Here is a 20757-nt window from a genome sequence, read left to right as displayed (position 1 = left end):
GGAAAAGTTAAAACCACCATTTTCAGTGGTTTTAGACGACTGTTTAGCATGGTAGTGGACTTTGATCATTACTCATGTCCAGCAAGCTGCTGACACACTACTGCAAATAGCAAGGACATTGCTTTTATTTGCAACACTTACAACATCAATGATCTAGAATTAGTTTTTACCTTCATCAGGGTTTCATGTACATGTGTTTTAAGACTGTAAGAGTTCTACGAATTTACCTGTGAAAACCGGAGTATCCCTGACCTCACACCATTTTCTGCCTGCAAGAGGCAACCGTTCCCAACTCTGATGTTACAGCCACACCTCCTCTACTGCACTCCTGCGGAGCGTCTTGATTTCTGACTTCTATGGTTTAATTTGCTCAGGGTGTTCTGTGTGGACCTACGTTGCATTTCTCAGAAATAAATGCCTGGGAGTATAAATATTGTCACATAATCCATGTGCTCTAGTAAAAGATGTGAAGAAATTTCCTTGTGTGTTAGATGAAGCTTGGAAGTACATGCAAGTTGTACCTGTTGCATCAGTAAAGGGTTAGAAGAGGGGATCATTCTGGAGTGGACATTCAGCTCCATCCCAACGCTGACCAGGCTCTGGGGATCCCTCCGCCTTCCTCAGCGGAGCAGCTCTCGGTGAGGCTGGAGGAGACGGGGCCACAGGCTGGCTACACAGCCCTCAACCCAACCACAGACCCTTCCTGTCCTGGGCCCCCAGTGGGGCATCACCATGGAGACCAGAGATCCCACGCAGGGAGGAAGCACAGTTTTCTGCAGGCCTGTCCCGGTGTCTCTGGGAACTAAGATGAGTGACTCCTCACCCTGCATTGGCCTCTGCCTGACTCTGTTTCACAACCAAGAAGCAGGAACGGTCCTGAATCTGGCAGCCCGTGTTTCAGCCCGTCCTCCGCACTTCCTCCTGTATGACGGGGCGGGGCTCCCCTCTCACCCAGCAGAGAGTCCGGGTTGTCCCAGCCGGAACCGCTCCCGCACCCGCCCCGCGACAGAGCCGGCTCCTCAGGCCTCAGGATGCCCGTCCCTGCCTCCTGGCCCCGCGCTCCTCCGTGCCTGCTGCTCACTCTGCTGCTGAGCCTCCCAGGTGAGCGTGCGGGTCTAGAACCTTCTCCTCTCCCGGCCCCTGGACCTCCTGTTGCCCCAGAGATCTCAGGGCCTCTGGGAGAACGTGGATGTGTCACGCAGGGCTGCAGAGAGGGCGACGGGCAGGGCGTTATCTGAGGGCATGGGATCACGGACCCGGGCATGTTCTCCGTGGGTCCATCGCCTGCACCTGGTCACCAGAGGTGTCAGAGCAGAGGGTGCTGCAAACCACAGCAGCAGAGACGACTCTGTGCCGCTAACGGGTCTGACCCTCACAGCGTCCCTGTGGGAGAGCTGTGGCTCTCATCCCGCACTTGCTGATGGGGAAACTGAGGCAGAGAGCTTAAGGTGCCCTCCATCCTCACCTATATCAGCAGAACATCCAGGTCCCAGTCTCGGCCACCAGCTCCCGGGGCTTCTTGTTTCAGCCTGTTTTGTTGCCTGGGCTCGCAGTGCAGACCATTGCAGAAGAACCAGTAACCCGGGAGAAGGAAACTGAGGAGCAGTCGTCCCCCCCCAACCCCCCAACCCCGCCCCCGCCCATCACGCCACTCCAACCTGGAGCTAAACTCCGCTGTTTACTCGGGAACTTCTGTTAATTATATGTTGCACTGTTCCCATGTACCAAGTGTGTGACTGGGTATTAGTATGTGTCATTGTTGGGCAGATAAAATATATTGTGCTCACTTTGTTAAAGATGGTGCTGCCCACGTGGAAGCCGTTGCCCAGGTGACATTATTTACCCTTCTTGCTTGGAATGGGCGTGATTATATTTATATTAATGTGTGTTGGGGGCGGGCTATGGGCAGGCAGGGTGGTTATACCCTAAGGCAGGGGTCCCCAAACTACGGCCTGCGGGCCACATACGGCCCCCTGAGGCCATTTATCCGGCCCCCGCCACACTTCCGGAAGGGGCACCTCTTTCATTGGTGGTCAGTGAGAGAAGCATAGTTCCCATTGAAATACTGGTCAGTTTGTTGATTTAAATTTACTTGTTATGTATATTAAATATTGTATTTGTTCCCGTTTTTTTTACTTTAAAATAAGATATGTGCAGTGTGCATAAGGATTTGTTCATAGTTTTTTTTATAGTCCGGCCCTCCAATGGTCTGAGGGACAGTGAACTGGCCCCCTGTGTAAAAAGTTTGGGGACCCCTGCCCTAAGGCTTAGTTTTAAGACAAAGCTTTTCCCCACACCCTTGACTATTGCATGATGTGGGGTGGTGCACTCTCATGAGGAATCCCATCATGCCTCAGATAAGTGACTCTGTATCAGAGACTTCCCTTTTTTGTATATTGGATTAAAGGTTTTGATTTCTACACTATGCAGTGGGGCAGCCAGGAGCTTGCTCTATCGGGTCCTGAGATTAGCATTAGAGAGCAGACAGCAGAGAAAGACCACGTGGAGGAGGCCAGGAGAAGCAGCCAGGAAGGTAGAGTGCTGAGGGAGAAGCCAGTTATACAGAGCGTGTGCAGAAAGAAGAGTTGGGGAACAGAGGTGAATAAGGCTGGTAAAGTAGAATCTTTGATTCTAGGAAACTCAGATAAGTCAGTGGCTTTGAGAGCCCTGAATGAAAAGGGAAGTGTTTTCCCACTGTGTGTATTTCTTGCCAGCTGGGTACAAGCTAGGATTAAAGCTAGTGGCCCACCAGTTCTTGGCTCCATTGTTTCATTACCATCCTTTCGAATCAAATGTGAACCTGCATGGGCCAGGCTGCTGTGATGGTGGCTGCGGCTACTGGCTTTACAGTCATAATGTAATTAATCCTCAAAACAACCTGTACTGGCCTGTGAGGACACTTCCATAGACATTTGTGATGGGTGTATCTGTGTGTCTCTGTGTGATTGTCTGTGTGTGCCAGTGTCTGTGTGTATGAGTCGGTGTGAGGGATTGACAGCCACACCTGGGATTTGGTTTTTTGTTGTTGTTTTTTCTGAAGTTGGAAACGGGGAGGCAGTCAGAAGACTCCCGCATGCGCCCGACCAGGATCCACCCGGCATGCCCACCAGGGGGCAATGCTCTGCCCAGCTGAGGCGTAGCTCTATTGTGACCAGAGCAATGAGCATTTTAGTGCCTGAGGCAGAGGCCATGGAGCCATCCTCAGCACCCGGGCCAACTTTGCTCCAAGGGAGCCTTGGCTCCAGGAGGGGAAGAGAGAGACAGAGAGGAAGGAGAGGGGGAAGGGTGGAGAAGCAGATGGGTGCTTCTCATGTGTGCCCTGGCCGGGAATTGAACCGGGGACTCCTGCACGCCAAGCCAACGCTCTACCACTGAGACAACCGGCCAGGGCCACACCTGGGATTTTAAGGGGAAAATTAAAGTATAGCTGGGTAGGAGAATGTGTGGAATCTGTAAGATGAGTTGTATTTCAAACAGGGTAGTCTCGGAGGTCTCACTGTAATGGGGAAGTCTGAGCTAAAATGAAAAGAAGGTTGGGAATCTAATGACAAAGTAAACAAAGTAGTAACAGAATCACACATACTGAGAAGAGACTGACATGTATGGGGGAGGCAGGTTGGCTAAAAGAGGTAAAGGATTAAGCAGCTGAGTTGTGTGTGTTGATTTTTCTCTGCCACAAAGTTGCTGACATCATTGGTTAGCGCTAGCAGACGGTGTGAGTGTGAAATCTTTAGAACTGCTACAGATAACATCATGTCAGGTGAGAACAGAGGTAGTTTCCCTTCTTCCTTTAAGTGTCAAACAATGCTTTTTATTTGTGTTTCTTGTTTCATTTCTTTTTCTGAAACTTCCAGGATTGCGTTGAGTATTTGTGGCAAAAGTGCACATGCCTCTCTTGTTTCTGATATTAGAGAGAAATTTCGCTACCACACTATCACCAACAAGTACAATCTTAGCAGTGGGTTTTTCATACGAGATTTCTGTGGACATTTCCATCTATTCTAACTAACTGCTTCTGTTTATCATGAAAAATGGTGACTTTTGTCAATTGCTTTTTCTGCAGCAAGTGAGAGAAGTTTGTGATATTTTTACTTGCCATCCTATTAATGAGATATATATTACACTCTTTGATTTTCACATGTGAACCACCCTTACATTGCAGGAATAAACCCCAGGTGGTCACATCGTATAACTCTTTTCACATTATGTTGAATTTGGTTTGCTAATATTTGGCTGAGGAGTGTGGGACTGAGATTGATGTAAGGTATTGGTTTGAAGCTTCATTTTTTTGTGTGTGATACAGAGAGAAAGACAGAGAGAGGGTCAGATAGGGACAGACAGGGAGGAAGGGAGACAGATGAGAAGCATAAATTTTTGGTTGCAACACCTTAGTTATTCATTGATTGCTTTCTCACATGTGCCTTGACTGGGGGTGGGGGGTGGGACTACAGCAGAGCAATTGACCCCTTGCTCAAGCCAGTAATCTTGGGCTCAAGCCACTGACTATGGGCCCATGTCTATGATCCCACGCTGAAGCCAGCAACCCTGTACTCAAGCTAGTGAACCCGTGCTCAAGCCAGCGAACTCGGGGTTTGGAATCTGGGTTCTCCGCATCCCAGTTCAACGCTCTATCCACTGTGCCACCAAGTGTAGGTCTGTAGCTTTCTTATTGTGCCTTCATCTGATTTTCATATCCAGGTGAGGATGGCCGAGAATGAGTCTTCTGACTCCAAATGAGTCAAGAAGTCCTCCTTCCATTTAAATTTTTTGTAAGGTTTGATGAGGATTAATGATAGTTCTTAATGTTTATTCAAATTCATCAGTGAAACAAAACAGTCCTGGACGTTCCTTTGTTGGGTGATTTTTTTTTTTACTCTTAATACAATTTCATAACCAGATACAGGTCTACTCATATTATTTATTTCTTTAAAGTTTATTCTTGGTAATGTATGTGCTTCTAGAAATTATCTATTTTATCTGGCTTATCCAATTCCTTGACGTGCAATAGTGCATACTACACTTCTCTAATTTCATTTTATTTCTGTGAAGTCATTAGTAATATCCTTTGTTTACTTCTGATTTTAGATATTTGCTTTTCTCTCTTTTTTTTTTTTCAGTCCACATAGCTAAATGTTTGTTAATCTTATGGGTCTTTTTTTTTCTCTCTTTAAGAAATTAAGATTCCTATTTCTTTCTTTTTATTTATTTTTTTATTTTTTTTATTTTTTTTTTACAGAGAGTCAGAGAGAGGGATAGACAGGGACAGAATGACAGGAACGGAGAGATGAGAAGCATCAATCATTAGTTTTTCGTTACGACACCTTAGTTGTTCATTGATTGCTTTCTCATATGTGCCTTGACCACAGGCCTTCAGCAGACTGAGTAACCCCTTGCTTGAGCCAGCAACCTTGGGTCCAAGCTGGTGAGCTTTTGCTCAAACCAGATGAGCCCGCGCTCAAGCTGGCGAACTCGGGGTCTCGAACCCGGAACCTCCACATCCCATTCCAACGCTCTATCCACTGCAGCACTGCCTGGTCAGGCTGTGGGTCTTTTTCTGAACCACTTCTGGTTTTGTTGATTTTCTCCATTGTTTATCTATTTACGTTTTCTTTATCTGTGTGTACTAATCCTTTTGTTTTTATTTACTTGCTTCTGCCAGTTTTGGGTTTATTTGCCTCTATGTTTTCTAATGTCTTAAGGTGTATAGTTATGTTATGTGTATAGCTCAGAGTTGATTTATGAACTCTTCTCTCTTTTAGCTCATGCGCCTACAGCATGGACGCCCCCTAGCACGGCTCACACTGAGACTCACTGTCCTCTTACGTTGTGTTCACACTTTCTCTTGTCTTGTGTCTTCTTCACTCTCCCTTCTCATGTCTACTTTGAGCTATTGATTCTCACTGTGGTCTGATTTCTTAGTATCGGTGATCATTTTATTTTTCCTTCTTGTTATTGATTTCTATCTTTATTTGCAAACTGTTCTTACCAGGGCACTGCTACCACAGTCCTTCTTCCAGATTCCAATACCTTGTGTGTGTTGTCATCCAACCTGTGTGACGATGCCACATGCATAGGTTTTTGTTATGACAGTGGTTTCTGTAGTAGTCAAGAGATGTGTGTGTGATAGACAGAAACACAGCCCTAGAATAAGGTCTATGTATGAATACCCAGACCCTGTGCATGTATTACTTTATATATAGAAGAGATTTAGGAAAAGTGAGTAAGTTAAGACTTCGATCTTGAAACACTATACTAGATATTCCAGGTGGGCCCAATATACTCACAGGGGTCCTTAGGAAAGAGGTGGCGGAGAGTCTACGTCAGAGAAGGAACAGAGGCAAGATTTTGAGGGACAGGAAGATGAAAACCTCAGGAAAAGGAACGCAGGCAGCCTCTGCACTGTGGGAATGCAGGGACCAGGCTCTGGTGAGATGCGGGTCAGCTACAACCCAGAAGTCAGACAGTTAACATTGAACTCCGATCCCAGACTGGAAGACCATCCATTTCTGTTTCAAGCAACTTTGGTTTTTGTAGTTAGTAAAGCAGCATTAGTAAACAAATCGAACGTAGTTGTGATATTAGGAAGAACAACACTCTTAGTTTTTATTTGAATAACACGTTCATTGTGAGTTGGGGGCTCAACACACCCCTGACACTCACGTGCCCAAGCTGATGAGGCTGACCCACTGTGTCACGTGGTTGTCCCTGGAGGACGGAAGTCGACCCACAGAGGTTCTTCCAGTTAAGTGCACATCCCACATAAGACAGCCATCACCTCTGCTCACAAATCAGTGGTCTAAAGACATGTTAGGGTCCCACCCAATGGAAAGTTCCAGAAGTGGGACTTATTATGAGGCTATAAATTGAGCAGCCAGAAATATCTGGGAAGTAGGACACTTCCAGAGAGGGCCGGCCCAGCACTCAGACCCACTCTGTGCCTCATCATTAACCCCTCTGTGCCTCAGATTCCTCATTTGTGACAGACTCTCACATACAGGTTCATGAGGGTCACAGGTCTGACACATGCTGTGTCCCGAGCTCGAGGCCCCCTCGGGGTGTACACGGGGTCAGTGGACGCTGCGACTGACAAACACTGGACAGACCTCCGGGTCCCGTGTGGATGGGTCAGTGATGGCTCTGTGTTTCCCTGCAGGAGGGGCCGGTCAGGAGCTGAGGGTGATTCAGCCTGAGGAGTCCGTGTCCGTCGCAGCCGGGGAGACGGCCACTCTGAGATGCACCGTGACTGCCATATACCCCATAGGACCTGTACAGTGGTTCAGGGGGACAGGGCCTGACTGGGAGTTAGTCTACAGTTTCAAAACAGGAGGCCACTTCCCCCGAGTAACAGCAGTTGGAGACACCACGAGGAGAAACAACAAGGATTTCTCCATCCGCCTCAGTGACATCACCACAGCCGACACGGGCGACTACTACTGCGTGAAGTTCCGGAGAGGAAGCCCTGATGATGTGGAGATCGCGTCGGGCAGAGGCACTCATCTCACCGTGAGCGGTGAGTACCGAGGGGGTCCCTTCGTCCCTGGTGTGTGACACTCGTCAGGAAATCTTCTACAGATCAGGGAAGTTCTGTTCCCTTCCCTCCCAGGGAAGAAATCTCTGCTGGGCAGAGAGAGGGAGGACGGGTTACTTTGTTTCATCCTCAGAAACATCACATGAGTAGATTCCTGAGGGGCACACACTCACAGGTGACTGACAGCCCTGGTGGGAGGAGGTGCCCAGAAGCTGGCAGTCCCTGTGCTCTGTCCGGAAGTCCCTTCTGTGACTCAGAGACTGACTCACACGCTGATGGCACATTGAGTGAGTGCGCCTGGGTCATCTCTGAATGTCACTCGCCCTGGAATAAGGTTCCCACGTGGGTCACCTTGCTGAGACAGCAAAAGAGCTCAGTTAGGGTTTTCAGCCAGAGGCTCCGGCTCTGAATCCTGGTGGGTCAGCACACAAAGGACCTTCAGTGCATTTATCCCAACACCCCCATTGGACAGATGGCGGCCTGAAGCTAAGAGGTGACAGGGGCTTTGGCCACGGTCCCATGGCCAGTGACTGAGGGAATTCCAGAAGCTGATCTGACTCCAGCTGGCTCCTTCCTGCCCCAGCACAGAAATCTCTTTCCATGGGAAACCCTGGTGTGCGCTCAGAATAAAAACAGAACCTGGGCCCTGGCCGGTTGGCTCAGTGGTAGAGCGTCGGCCTGGCGTGCGGGGGACCCGGGTTCGATTCCCGGCCAGGGCACATAGGAGAAGCGCCCATTTGCTTCTCCATCCCTCCCCTCCTTCCTCTCTGTCTCTCTCTTCCCCTCCCGCAGCCAAGGCTCCATTGGTTCAAAGATGGCCCGGGCGCTGGGGATGGCTCCTTGGCCTCTGCCCCAGGCGCTAGAGTGGCTCTGGTCGCGGCAGAGCGACGCCCTGGAGGAGCAGAGTATCACCCCCTGGTGGGCAAAGCGTTCCCCCCTTGTGGGCGTGCCGGGTGGATCCCGGTCAGGCGCATGCGGGAGTCTGTCTGACTGTCTCTCCCCGTTTCCAGCTTCTGAAAAATACAAAAAAAAAAAAAAAAAAAAAAAAAAAGAACATGAACAGGGAGCTGGCATTCCTTCTTTTCATCGGTTTCCCTGGAGTTCAGATGCCCCAGCATTCAGACCCTGAGGCCCAAGGTGATGGGGGACCTCTCCCAACCTTCAGCCACATCTCCCCAGACCGAGTGTCCCTGTCAGCGCCCAGAGCTGCCTCCATACTGACCCCACTGTGGCCGCCCCGTCTGCATTCCCAGCAACAGTGCTGAGGGCCCCTTTCTCCACATCCTCTACAAACACCTGTTATTTCTGTTCAATTGGATAATAGCCATTCTAACAGGTGTGACGTGAAGATAGATTATTGTGTTTTGATTTCCACCTCCCTGATAGTGTGATTGAATATCCTTACAAGTACTCTTTGGCCACTATTATGTCTTCTTTGCAAAAATATCTATTCAGATTACTGCCCACTTTCAATTAGTTTGTTTGGCTTTCTCCTCCTCCCCCTCTTCCTCTCCTCCTCCTCCTTCTTCTTCTTCTTGTTTTCCTCCTCCTCCTCCTCCTCCTCCTCCTCTTCTTCCTCCTCCTTTTCCTCGTCCTTCTTCTTCTTCTTTTCCTTTCAAATTTCATTTCTTTTTTTGAGAAAGTTGTATGAGTGCTTTATCTATTTTGGATACCAACCCCTAGTCAGATATGTGATTTGCAAATGTCTTCTCCATTCCATAGGTTTTCTTTTCATTTTGTGATTTTCTCTGTGGTTTAGAAACTTCTTTGTCTGAGGTACTCCCACATTATTTCCCCCCTTTTTGCCTTTTCTTTTGGTGTCAGATCCAAGAAACCATCTGAAAGACCAGTGTCGAAGGACTTACCCACTATGCTTTCTTCTTCAAGAGTTTTAGTTTCAGATCTCACATTCAAGTCTTAATCTGTTTTGAGTTGTGTGTGTATGCTGGAGGATCGTGGGTGAGTCTCACGCTTTCGCATGTGTCTTTCCATTTTCCCAACACCATTTCTTGAAGAGACCATTTCCCCACTGTTTATTCTTGGATCCTTTGTCATAAACACTTTTCTTCATCTGGGTTATTGCACGGCAGCTGTGAGCAGCAGAATATTCTTACTGTTTTTGATATATTCTTGTTTGGCCTTCTTAATGCTTAAAAGCTAATAGGACCGGATCTTACAATAACAGCAGTAGGTGTTATTTATTAAGCAACTACTATGTGCCGGGCTCTGTGTTTTGCATACATGCTCACTCCTCTTACTGGGGTGGTGTTTTGACCCGCTGTGTACAGGAAACAAACACCGAGGCTCAAGGCTAGAGAACAGAGATACTAAAGTTCATCAGTCCCTGGAGCGGTGAGCTGGGCTAGCTCTTCCCTCTCCCCGCTGGGTGCCCGTGGTCGGGCGATTCCTCTCTCAGTCTCGTTCCATCAGTGAGACCACACAGGGCCAGCCCCACAGGGTGCTGGGAGGTTGAAAACCTGAGGGGCTCAGAGGGATCGGCCCATCGTGGAGCCCAGGAGGCTCTCGATGAAGTGTAACGATTCCTAGGCTCTCATCCCTCTAGTGACAGCCAGGATGCTAAGGGTTTTATGACTTGACTGATTCATGTAACACCCTCTTTCTGTATTCTCAAAATGTGTCATGAGTTTTAAGACACAAGTTGATTTCCAAGTGCCAATACCAATAAATAGTGGCTGTCTGCCCACTGTTGGAGAAGGTGTTGGGTAATAATAAACAATTGGAAGACAATAGTTATAGGACCCTTCTGCAAGGAGACACTGCTGTCACTGTTGACTCACAGATGTCTGGATGCTCGCAGGATGCAGGAGGTGTCCTGCCTGCTTTGTAGGCCTGTATCTGTGTCTCTTATCATTTTAAGTAACGATTGAGAAAATTAATCATCTTTGTCTTTCTCAGCACTCAGGAACCTTGTGTTCAACCCAAAAATGACCCAAGAGAAGACCCCAGATTCAGAAAAATATCCCATCTCCCTCTGCCTCCACCTTTCAAATTCAGGGGTGTTCACAGATTAGAGACCCTACTGGAATCTGGTAAATGAATGAGCATTCTCCAGTAAAACCATAAATACCTGCAGGGAGAGCTCTGGATGTAAACTAAGTGCAGGTTCAAGATGGAGCTGCGGCCTGACCTGTGGTGGCGCAGTGGATAAAGCGTCGACCTGGAAATGCTGAGGCCGCCGGTTTGAAACCCTGGGCTTGCCTGGTCAAGGCACATATGGGAGTTGATGCTTCCAGCTCCTCCCCCCCTTCTCTCTCTCTCTCTCTCCTTTCTCTCTCTCTCTCTGTCTCTCCCTCTTCTCTCTAAAATGAATAAATAAATAAATAAAATTAAAAAAAAAATAATAGTGTCCTGCAAGGGCAGTAATATTTAAAAAAAAAAAAAAAAAAAAAAAAAAGATGGAGCTGCGTTTGTTTACTATTGTGAAGCCTCTTCTGTTTGCTGAACGCAAATGTGCTTCCATGACCCAATTTAACCCTCACAGCAGCCGGGAGGGGAAATGCCACTGTCCCATTCCACAGCTGGGGACCCGGGACGTGTCCTGGACACAACCCTTGACGGCCCCCGGCCTGGCTCCCACGTCCCCACTGCGCCCTGCATGTGCCTCTGTAAACACTGGCTCTGAGGTGGACAGGTTTCCGGGGGAGGCAGCTAGGAACAGTTACTATGATGAGTGAGACCCATTGGTAATTCGTTCCTGAGCCCAGATGTGGGGAAGCCCCTGGAGAGGATAGAAGTGGACTTTGATCTCAAGCCTGGAATGACATGTCGGCCTGTCCCTCCCCCAGAGTGCATTGGGGGGTGGGGGGGGGACACGGTGACACACCCTCCCAGCGTAATCAGAGGGATAAAGCCCACTAGCTACATGGGAAGGTTCTTAGCAGTGTCACCTGCTGATGGTTAGTGGTGATAATCACTGTCATGTTCATTGTGTATTATTCTCCTTTTTTTTTTATTTTATTTATTTATTTATTTATTTTTTATTAAATTTAATGCAGTGACATTGATAAATCAGGGTACACATGTTGAGAGAAAACATCTCTAGATCACCTTGACACCTGATTGTGCTGCATACCACTCCCCCAAAGTTAAATTGTCTTCTGTCACCTTCTATCTGGTTTTCTTTGTGCCCCTCCCCTCCTCCAACCCCTCTCTCCTTCTTCACCCCATCCCCCCTCCCCCCACCCCCCACCCCTGTTGCCATCACAATCTTGTTCATGTCTCTGAGTCTCATTTTTATGTCCCTTCTATGTATGGATTCATATAGTTCTTAGTTTTTTTTTCTGATTTACTTATTTCACTCCGTATAATGTTATCAAGGTCCATCCATGTTATTGTAAAAGATCTGATGTCATCATTTCTTATGGCTGAGTAGTATTCCATAGTATATATGTACCAAAGCTTTTTAATCCACTCCTCCTCTGACGGACACTTGGGCTGTTTCCAGATCTTCGCTATTGTGAACAATGCTGCCACAAACATGGGGGTGCATTTCTCCTTTTCGAGCCGTTCTATGGTGTCCTTGGGGTATATTCCTAAAAGTGGGATAGCTGGGTCAAAAGGCAGTTTGATTTTCAGTTTTTTGAGGAATCTCCATACTGTTTTCCACAGAGGCTGCACCAGTCTGCATTCCCACCAGCAGTGCAGGAGGGTTCCCTTTTCTCCACATCCTCGCCAGCACTTATTCTGTGTTGTTTTGTTGATGAGCGCCATTCTGACTGGTGTGAGGTGATATCTCATTGTGGTTTTAATTTGCATTTCTCTAATAATTAGTGATGTTGAACATTTTTTCATATGCCTGTTGGCCATCTGTATGTCCTCTTTGGAGAAGTGTCTATTCATCTCTTTTGCTCATTTTTGGATTGGGTTGTTTGTCTTCCTGGTGTTGAGATTTATGTGTTCTTTATAAATTTTGGTTATTAACCCCTTATCTGACGTATTGTCAAATATGTTCTCCCATTGTGTAGTTTGTCTTTTTATTCTGTTTTTGTTGTCTTTAGCTGTGCAAAAGCTTTTTAGTTTGATATAGTCCCATTTGTTTATCCTGTCTTTTATTTCACTTCCCCGTGGAGATAAATCAGCAAATATATTGCTCCGAGAGATGTCCGAGAGCTTACTGCCTATGTTTTCTTCTAAGATGCTTATGGTTTCACGGCCTACATTTAAGTCTTTTATCCATTTTGAGTTTATTTTTGTGAGTGGTGTAAGCTGGTGATCTAGTTTCACTTTTTTGCAGGTAGCTGTCCAGTTTTCCCAACACCATTTGTTAAAGAGGCTGTCTTTACTCCATTGTATTTCCTTGCCTCCTTTGTCAAATATCAGTTGTCCATAGAACTGTGGGTTTATTTCTGGGTTCTCTGTTCTGTTCCATTGATCTATATGCCTATTCTTATGCCAGTACCAGGCTTTTTTGAGTACAATGGCCTTGTAGTATAACTTGATATCAGGAAGTGTGATACCTCCCACTTTATTCTTCTTTTTTAAGATTGCTGAGGCTATTCGTGTTCTCTTTTGGTTCCATATAAATTTTTGGAATATGTGTTTTATATCTTTGAAGTATGTCATTGGTATTTTAATTGGTATTGCATTGAATTTATAGATTGCTTTGGGTAATATAGACATTTTAATGATGTTTATTCTTCCTAACTATGAGCACGGTATATGCTTCCACTTGTTTGTATCTTCCTTGATTTCTTTTATCAATGCTTTGTAATTTTCCGAGTACAAGTCTTTAGTCTACTTGGTTAAGTTTATTCCTAGGTACTTTATTTTTTTGGTTGTAATTGTGAAGGGCATTGTTTCCTTAATTTCTTTTTCTGACTGTTCATTGTTGGTGTATAAAAATGCCTCTGATTTCTGAGTATTGATTTTATATCCTGCCACTTTGCTGAATTCATTTATCAGGTCCAGTAGCTTTTTGACTGAGACTTTAGGGTTTTCTATATACAATATCATATCATCTGCAAATAATGATACTTTTACTTCTTCTTTTCCAACTTGAATGCCTTTTATTTCTTCTTCTTGTCTGATTGCTGTGGCTAGGACTTCCAGGACTATGTGAAATAAGAGTGGTGAAAGGGGGCACCCCTGCCTTGTTCCTGATCTTAAGGGGATTGCTTTTAATTTTTGCCCATTGAGTATGATGTTGGCTGTGGGTTTCTCATAGATGGCTTTTATCATGTTGAGGTATGTTCCCTGTATTCCCACTTTGCTGAGAGTTTTGATCATGAATGGGTGCTGGATTTTATCAAATGCTTTTTCTGCATCTATTGAAATTATCATATGGTTTTTCTCCTTCTTTTTGTTTATGTGATGAATCACATTGATTGATTTACTAATATTGTACCATCCTTGCCTCCCCAGAATAAATCCCACTTGATCATGGTGTATGATTTTTTCCATATATTGTTGGATCCGGTTTGCTAATATTTTGTTGAGGATTTTAGCATCTATATTCATCAGAGATATTGGCCTATAATTTTCTTTCTTTGTGTTGTCTTCGCCTGGTTTTGGAATCAGAATTATGCTCGCCTCATAAAAGGAGCTTGGAAGTCTTCCTTCCTCTTGAATTTTTTGAAATAGTTTGAGAAGGATAGGAGTTAGTTCTTCTTTGAATATTTGGTAGAATTCTGTTGTGAAGCCATCGGGCCCTGGACTTTTCTTTGTTGGGAGTTTTTTGATAACTGTTTTGATCTCCTTTGTTGTAATCGGTCTGTTTAGGTTTTCTGATTCTTCCAGATTGATTTTTGGAAGATTGTATGTTTCAATGAATTTGTCCATTTCATCTAGGTTGTCTAGTTTTTTGGCATACAGTTCTTCATGGTATTTTCTTACAATATTTTGTATTTCTGTTGTGTGAGTTGTTATTTCTCCTCTCTCATTTCTAATTTTATTTATTTGAGTCCTCTCTCTCTTTTTCTTGGTGAGTCTAGTTAAAGGTTCATCAATCTTGTTTACCTTTTCAAAGAACCAGGTCCTAGTTTCATTGATCTTCCGTATTGTTTCTTTAGCCTCTATGTCATTTATTTCTGCTCTGATCTTCATTATTTCCTTCCTTCTACTACATTTGGGCTTTACTTGCTGTTCTTTTTCTAATTCTTTTAGATGCAGGGTTAAGTTGTTTATTTGAGCTTTTTCTAGCTTCTGAAAGTGTGCCTGTAGTGCTATGAACTTCCCTCTCAGCACTGCTTTCGCTGTGTCCCATAAATTTTGAGTTGTTGTATGCTCATTGTCATTCGTTTCTAGGAATTTTTTTATTTCTTCTTTGATCTCATTCTTAATCCATTATTTAACAACCTGCTATTTAGTTTCCATGTATTTGAGAATTTTTGAGCTTTTCTGTTGTGATTCATTTCTAGTTTCATGCTGTTGTGATCGGAGAAAGTGCTTGATATGATTTCAGTCTTCTTAAATTTGTTGAGAGCACTTTTGTGCCCTAACATGTGGTCTATCCTAGAGAATGTACCATGAGCACTTGAAAAGAATGTATATTCTGCTGCTTTAGGGTGAAAGGTTCTGAAGATATCTATTAAATCAAGTTGATCTAGTGTTTCCAATAAGTCTGCTGTTTCTTTGTTAATTTTCTTTCTTGAGGATCTATCTAGTGATGTTAGTGGGGTATTGAAATCCCCTACTATTATAGTATTGCTGTTGATCTCGCCCTTTAAATCCATCAAAGTCTGCTTTATATATTTGGGTGCTCCTATATTAGGTGCATAGATATTTATAATAGTTATATCTTCCTGTTGGATTACTCCCTTTATCATTATGTAGTGGCCTTCTTTATCTCTTACTATATCCTTTGTTTTAAAGTCCAATTTGTCTGATATAAGTATTGCTACCCCAGCTTTTTTTTTCATTTCCGTTTGCATGAAATGTTTTTTTCCATCCTTTTACCGTCAATCTATGTGTGTCTTTTGTTCTAAGGTGTGTCTCTTGTAGACAACATATGTATGGGTCCTGTTTTCTTATCCACACAGCTACCCTATGTCTTTTGATTGGATCATTTAATACATTTACATTTAAGGTTATTATTGATATGTAGTTGTTTATTGCCATTTTCTTCTTTAAAGGTGTATTCCTTTTTTTGCTATATTCTTTTCCCACTTTGATCTGTTTACAACAGGCCCCTTAACATTTCCTGCAGCATTGGTTTGGTTGTAATGAATTCCTTGAGTTGTTTTTTGTCTGGGAAGCTTTTTATTTCTCCTTCGATTTTAAACGATAGCCTTGCTGGATAAAGTAGTCTTGGTTGTAGGTTCTTGTTCTGCATTACTTTGAATATTTCTTGCCATTCCCTTCTGGCCTCAAGTGTTTCTGTTGAGAAGTCAGATGTCATCCTTATGGGGGCTCCTTTGTAAGTGATAACTTTTTTTTCTCTTGCAGCTTTTAATATTTTCTCTTTATCGCTTAGCTTTGGTATTTTAATTATGATGTGTCTTGGTGTAGGTTTCTTTGGGTTTCTCTTTAATGGAGTCCTCTGTGCTTCTTGGATTTGTGAGAGTTTCTTTTGCATTAATTTAGGGAAGTTTTCATCTATGATATGATTGAACAAAGTCTCTATCCCTTGTTCTTTTTCTTCTTCAGGAACCCCTATGATGCGGATGTTATTTCTCTTCATGTTGTCACAGAGCTCTCTAAGAGTTTCCTCTGACTTTTTGAGTCTCTTTTCTCTTTTCTTCTCTGCTTTCATGCCTTCATTCCAGTTGTCCTCTAACTCGCTGATTCGATCCTCTGCTCTAGCAATCCTGTTTTTAATTCCTTCCATTGTGGTCTTTATTTCTGATATTGTATTTGTCATCTCCGACTGATTCTTTTTTATACTTGCTATTTCTTTATTTAGGTTTTCATAATGACCATCCATTGTTGTTCTAAGATCCCTAACTATCCTTACAATCATTATTTTGAACTCCGCATCTGGAAGTTTGATTATTTCCATATCACTCAGTTCATCTCTCGAAGGTGTCTCTTGTGGTTTCATTTGGATTGCACTCCTTTGTCTTCTCATCATGGTGTTTTATTTGTAGAGTTGGTTGAGTCTTGGGTTGGTGTTGTCTGCCTCCAGTTTTCAGTTGTGTTATTTCTAGGTCTTCTTGGGTTGGTATCAGCTGTTATCTGTAATCCACTTTCGGATTTGGGCAGCTTTGAAGTCTTGATTTGTTTGTTTTCTTAACAGGTGATAGTCTTGTTTACTGATCTCAGCAGGGGGCTTCCTTGAAACTGTATCCAGGAATGCGATGGGTGTAACCTGAGACTCTGAAGGCCTCTTTAGCCAGCTAATCTCACTGGGAGCAGGGTGTTTTCTCAGCTTCAGTAGGGGGAGGTGTATCTCAGATCTCCATGGAGACCTGAGTTACTGCCCCTCCTCCCCACTTCTTGTTTTCAGCTGTGTCTTGTTGCGCTGATTGGAGCTGGAGAGATGTCCGGAGATCTCTGATCCGGAAGCACTTCAGTTCTGTTTTGTGACAGGTTCAGTCCCTCCCCCAGCTATGGCCGCCTTCAGCATGGATGAGTCAGCTTTTTCAGTTCGTTTCCTGCATTCCTTAGCTCCTCACAGTCTGTCCCTCTCTCTGTCCTTTCCACTTGGGAGATAAGCTGGTCTTTTCAATGCACCTCGCTCCCTGGTCGCCAGGCAAGTGGCTGTGAGCAGTAGTTTCTGCTCTTTTCCCTCTGAGATCCTCTCTGGGCTCTCAGCCTCACCCCCCCGCCCCCCGTTCCAGTAAGCAGAGGAGGTTCAGGCGCTCCCTACCAGGATTGTTGTGGTTTCTTTTTTGCTCCTTGGTTTTTGAAAGCTGTTCTTGCAGTTCAGAGTTGGTTTTTCATTCTGATTTTTCCTAAGTTGATTTGTATTCCAGTTTGGTGGTGAGAGCTGGGCGTCTGTGCTTCCGCCTACTCTGCTGCCATCTTTTCATCTCCTCCTTATTCTCCTTTTGAAGCCAAACCCTCTCTCCCCGTGGTAGCGGGCCCCACGGAGAGGGCCACGCCGGGGCAGACCGTGAGCTTCACCTGCAAGTCCCACGGCTTCTCCCCCAGACACATCGTCCTGAAATGGTTCAAAAACGGGAATGAGCTCCGCGCCTCCCAGACCAGCATGGACCCCGAGGGAGACAGCACCTCCTACAGCGTCTCCAGCACAGCCAGGGTGGAGCTGACCCGGGGGGATATCCGCTCCCAGGTCATCTGTGAGTTGGCCCACGGCCCTAAAGGGAGACACTTCTCTCCGTGGGACTGCCAGCCTGTCTGAGACCCTCAGAGGTAGATGCCCCTCACGCCCAGGCAAGGTCCACACCTGGCCCCCCACCTGGAAGCCTGCTCCTCCCCCTACTCTTTGCTCCAGGCCTGGGGTCACCTGGAATCTAAGACCTGGGAGTCCTCCCATCTCCAGGCCCCTGATTGTGCCCGTCACTCGCCACTGCTGAACAGCAGCTGCCAGGTGGACACCTGCCACGTGCCAGGCTGTGTGCTCAGAAATCTCATCACTTTACCATAGCAACCACGATTATGAAGCACACGCTATAAGCCAGGCTCCTGTGTGCTTGGTGATTTCATTTGCTACAGTTATTATGCTCCGACTGCATGCGGGGGCTTGGTGGTGTCACTCCTGTCCCCCTGAGAGCAGCAGCCTGTCCTTGAGTACCTATTGCGTGCAGGCCCTTGTGCTTATGATTTCATTCATATGCACAGAGCCCCCATATCCCCCTGTTCTCTGTGACCCCCGTCCTGGGCTGGGGAGTGAGTGATGGAGCCCCACTCCGTCACTGGTCTCTCCCCGAAGTCAGAGCTCTGTCCGGTGCTCTTGCAGTTCCGCCCACTTTGGAGGTTGCCCAGCACTCTGTGCTAGAGAACTGGGTGAACATCACCTGCCAGGTGAAGAACTTCTACCCCGGGCACCTGCAGCTGACCTGGTTGGAGAACAGAAACACGTCCCGCACAGAAATGGGCTCGACCCGTGTAGAGAACAAGGACGGGACCTTCACCAGACCAGCTGGCTCCTGGTGGACTCATCTGCCCGCAGGGAGGAGGTGACACTCACCTGTCTGGTGCAGCATGATAGGCAGCCGGCGGTCACCAAAAACTTGACCGTGGAGGCCACTGCTCTGCAGAAGGGCCAGGGCACCACGGCACCCTTGGTGAAGCCTCCACTGTAACTGGACCGCTTACTAAATTTTATGATTTTTTCATGTTCAGGGTAGTAATTTATGCGTGTGATAGAATACTGTAGAAATCTCTGGGTAGAAATTAGAATTTTGAAGGAGCTCTCCTCCCGCAAACCCCACACTCCCAGAGTGACCCCGGGGAAGAGTTTTGTATGTGTCTGTGTGCATCTTTGGACACCAGTGGACATAAAGAAAGGGGAGGAGGGAACCATTTGTCAGAGTCCTGCCTCCGGCTCCTTCCCTCACAGTCCCCGCCTCCATTGGCCTGTCAGCCCCTCCTCCTGGCTCCTACTTCTGTGGCATCTGTTATCCAACACCTACATCCTTCTCAGCGACAGACCCTGGGCAGACGTCCCCGTCCTCCAGAGGTCCCCCGGCTCCCACCCTGGATTCCTAGAGTAGCTGTCTGCTTTCTCTGGGCTGTGTCAGTTCCCCTGCAGTGACCGGGGTCCCAGGGTTTGCCCTGCTCGGACTTGGTGGCCATCACCTGCCATGTGCGAAGATTCTGTCCACAGAGTGGGCGTCTCACCTGGCTGGAGAACTGATATGTTCAAGGTGCCGACAGCCCATGTCCACGCAGAACAGTGAGGGGACCTGTGGCCTGGAGGGCTTGCAGTCAGTGAATGCATCACTGCAGGGGTCCGAGCGGGTGCTCACCTGCATGGTGCAGCGTGAGGCATGTCCCTCCATCCAGCCCGACTCCTACCGTCCACACCTGCCCACGCCACACCCAAGCTCCTGGGAGTGCACGCAGCTCACCGCCACCTGGGAGCGGCTGAGTGTCCTCTGTCTGCTGAGTGGAGGGAGGTATTTAAACTCACAGAGCCCCAGGTGATGGCTCCTTCTGCCCCTTGGTGTTTAGGTCCTCAGACATCTTTCGTCATCTTTGTGGTTTTCCTCCTGGGCCTCAAGGTGCTGCTGATGGTGACTTTCACAGTCACCTACGTCTGCAGGTTGCGGAACCTGCAACAGGTGAGTCAGGGGTAAGTTGTTGTCCTTGGGGAGGAAGGTCAGGCTCATCTTCATGGGCCGGAAGGAGGAGTCCAGGGTGGAACCCACGTAGTCACATGGTCCAGATAGCCTGATTCAGCCTCAACAGGAGATTCTCAATGCTTTTATATTTTCTAAGTGTCCTTGAATCTCCGGAGCTTCCAATACTTTCTCATTGTGCGGTGCCCTAGAGGTTGAAGGTTTTCAAATAAAATTCCTTGGGACCCTGGTGATGGTGAGCCAAGGAGTGGAGGTAAGTTGAAGGTCAACACTTCGAGACCCAAAGTGCCAAGAGTTTCCGATATAGTATTCTATGTTTCAGTTGTCATATCTTTTTGGAATGAGTAAGAAAGTATTGCCCTGGCCGGTACATTCCGTGGTAGAGCATCAGCCTGGTGTGTGGATGTCCTGTGTTTGATTTCTGGTCAGGACATACAGTAAAAGTGCTCATCTGCTTCTCCACCCCTCCCCCTCTCACTTCTCTCTCTCTCTCTCTCTCTCTCTCTCTCTCTCTCTCTCTCTCTCCTGCAGCCATGGCTAAATTGGAGCACGTTGGCCCCAGACTCTGAGGATGGCTCCATGGCCTCCTCCTCAGGTACTAAGAAGAGCTCGGTTGCCAAGCAATGGAAGAACACCCCCAATGGGCAGAGCATCACCCTCTAGTGGGCTTGCCTGGTTGAACCCAGTTGAGGTCACATGTGGGAGTCTGTCTCTCTGCCTTCCCTCATTTCACTGAATAAAGGAAAAAAAATGTATTGCCAAAGTCAACTAATAGAAACCATCAGAGGGATTTGGAGTTGCTGACTCATGGCAAAGATGAGTGTGGGTACGGAAGAGAGATCAGAACTCAGAAGGAGGTGTCGGGGTGCTTTGAGGAAGGCCTTCATTTCTGATCTGTGCCATGAACCCAGGCCAGACAGATTGCCTGCCACTACGCATGTGTTCAGTATTTATTTGTGGAATTAAGGCAGGAATGACTGGATGACCTCTTTTTCTTCCGTGAATATATGATTGAGTTTCCCTCCAGCTCCGCTCTCTGCCCTGATACGTTGTCTCCCGACCTCC

The 20757-nt window shown here is 46.4% G+C and overlaps 1 pseudogene; it reads left to right on the top strand.

Annotated features, from left to right (window-relative positions):
* Nucleotides 1-836: 836 nt before the first annotated feature.
* Nucleotides 837-20471, top strand: LOC136405175 (signal-regulatory protein beta-1-like; annotated as a pseudogene).
* Nucleotides 20472-20757: the final 286 nt, after the last annotated feature.

Source organism: Saccopteryx leptura, chromosome 5, assembly GCF_036850995.1.
Source record: "Saccopteryx leptura isolate mSacLep1 chromosome 5, mSacLep1_pri_phased_curated, whole genome shotgun sequence".
Taxonomy (NCBI): Eukaryota; Metazoa; Chordata; class Mammalia; order Chiroptera; family Emballonuridae; genus Saccopteryx; species Saccopteryx leptura.
This window is presented reverse-complemented; position numbering and strand designations above follow the sequence as displayed.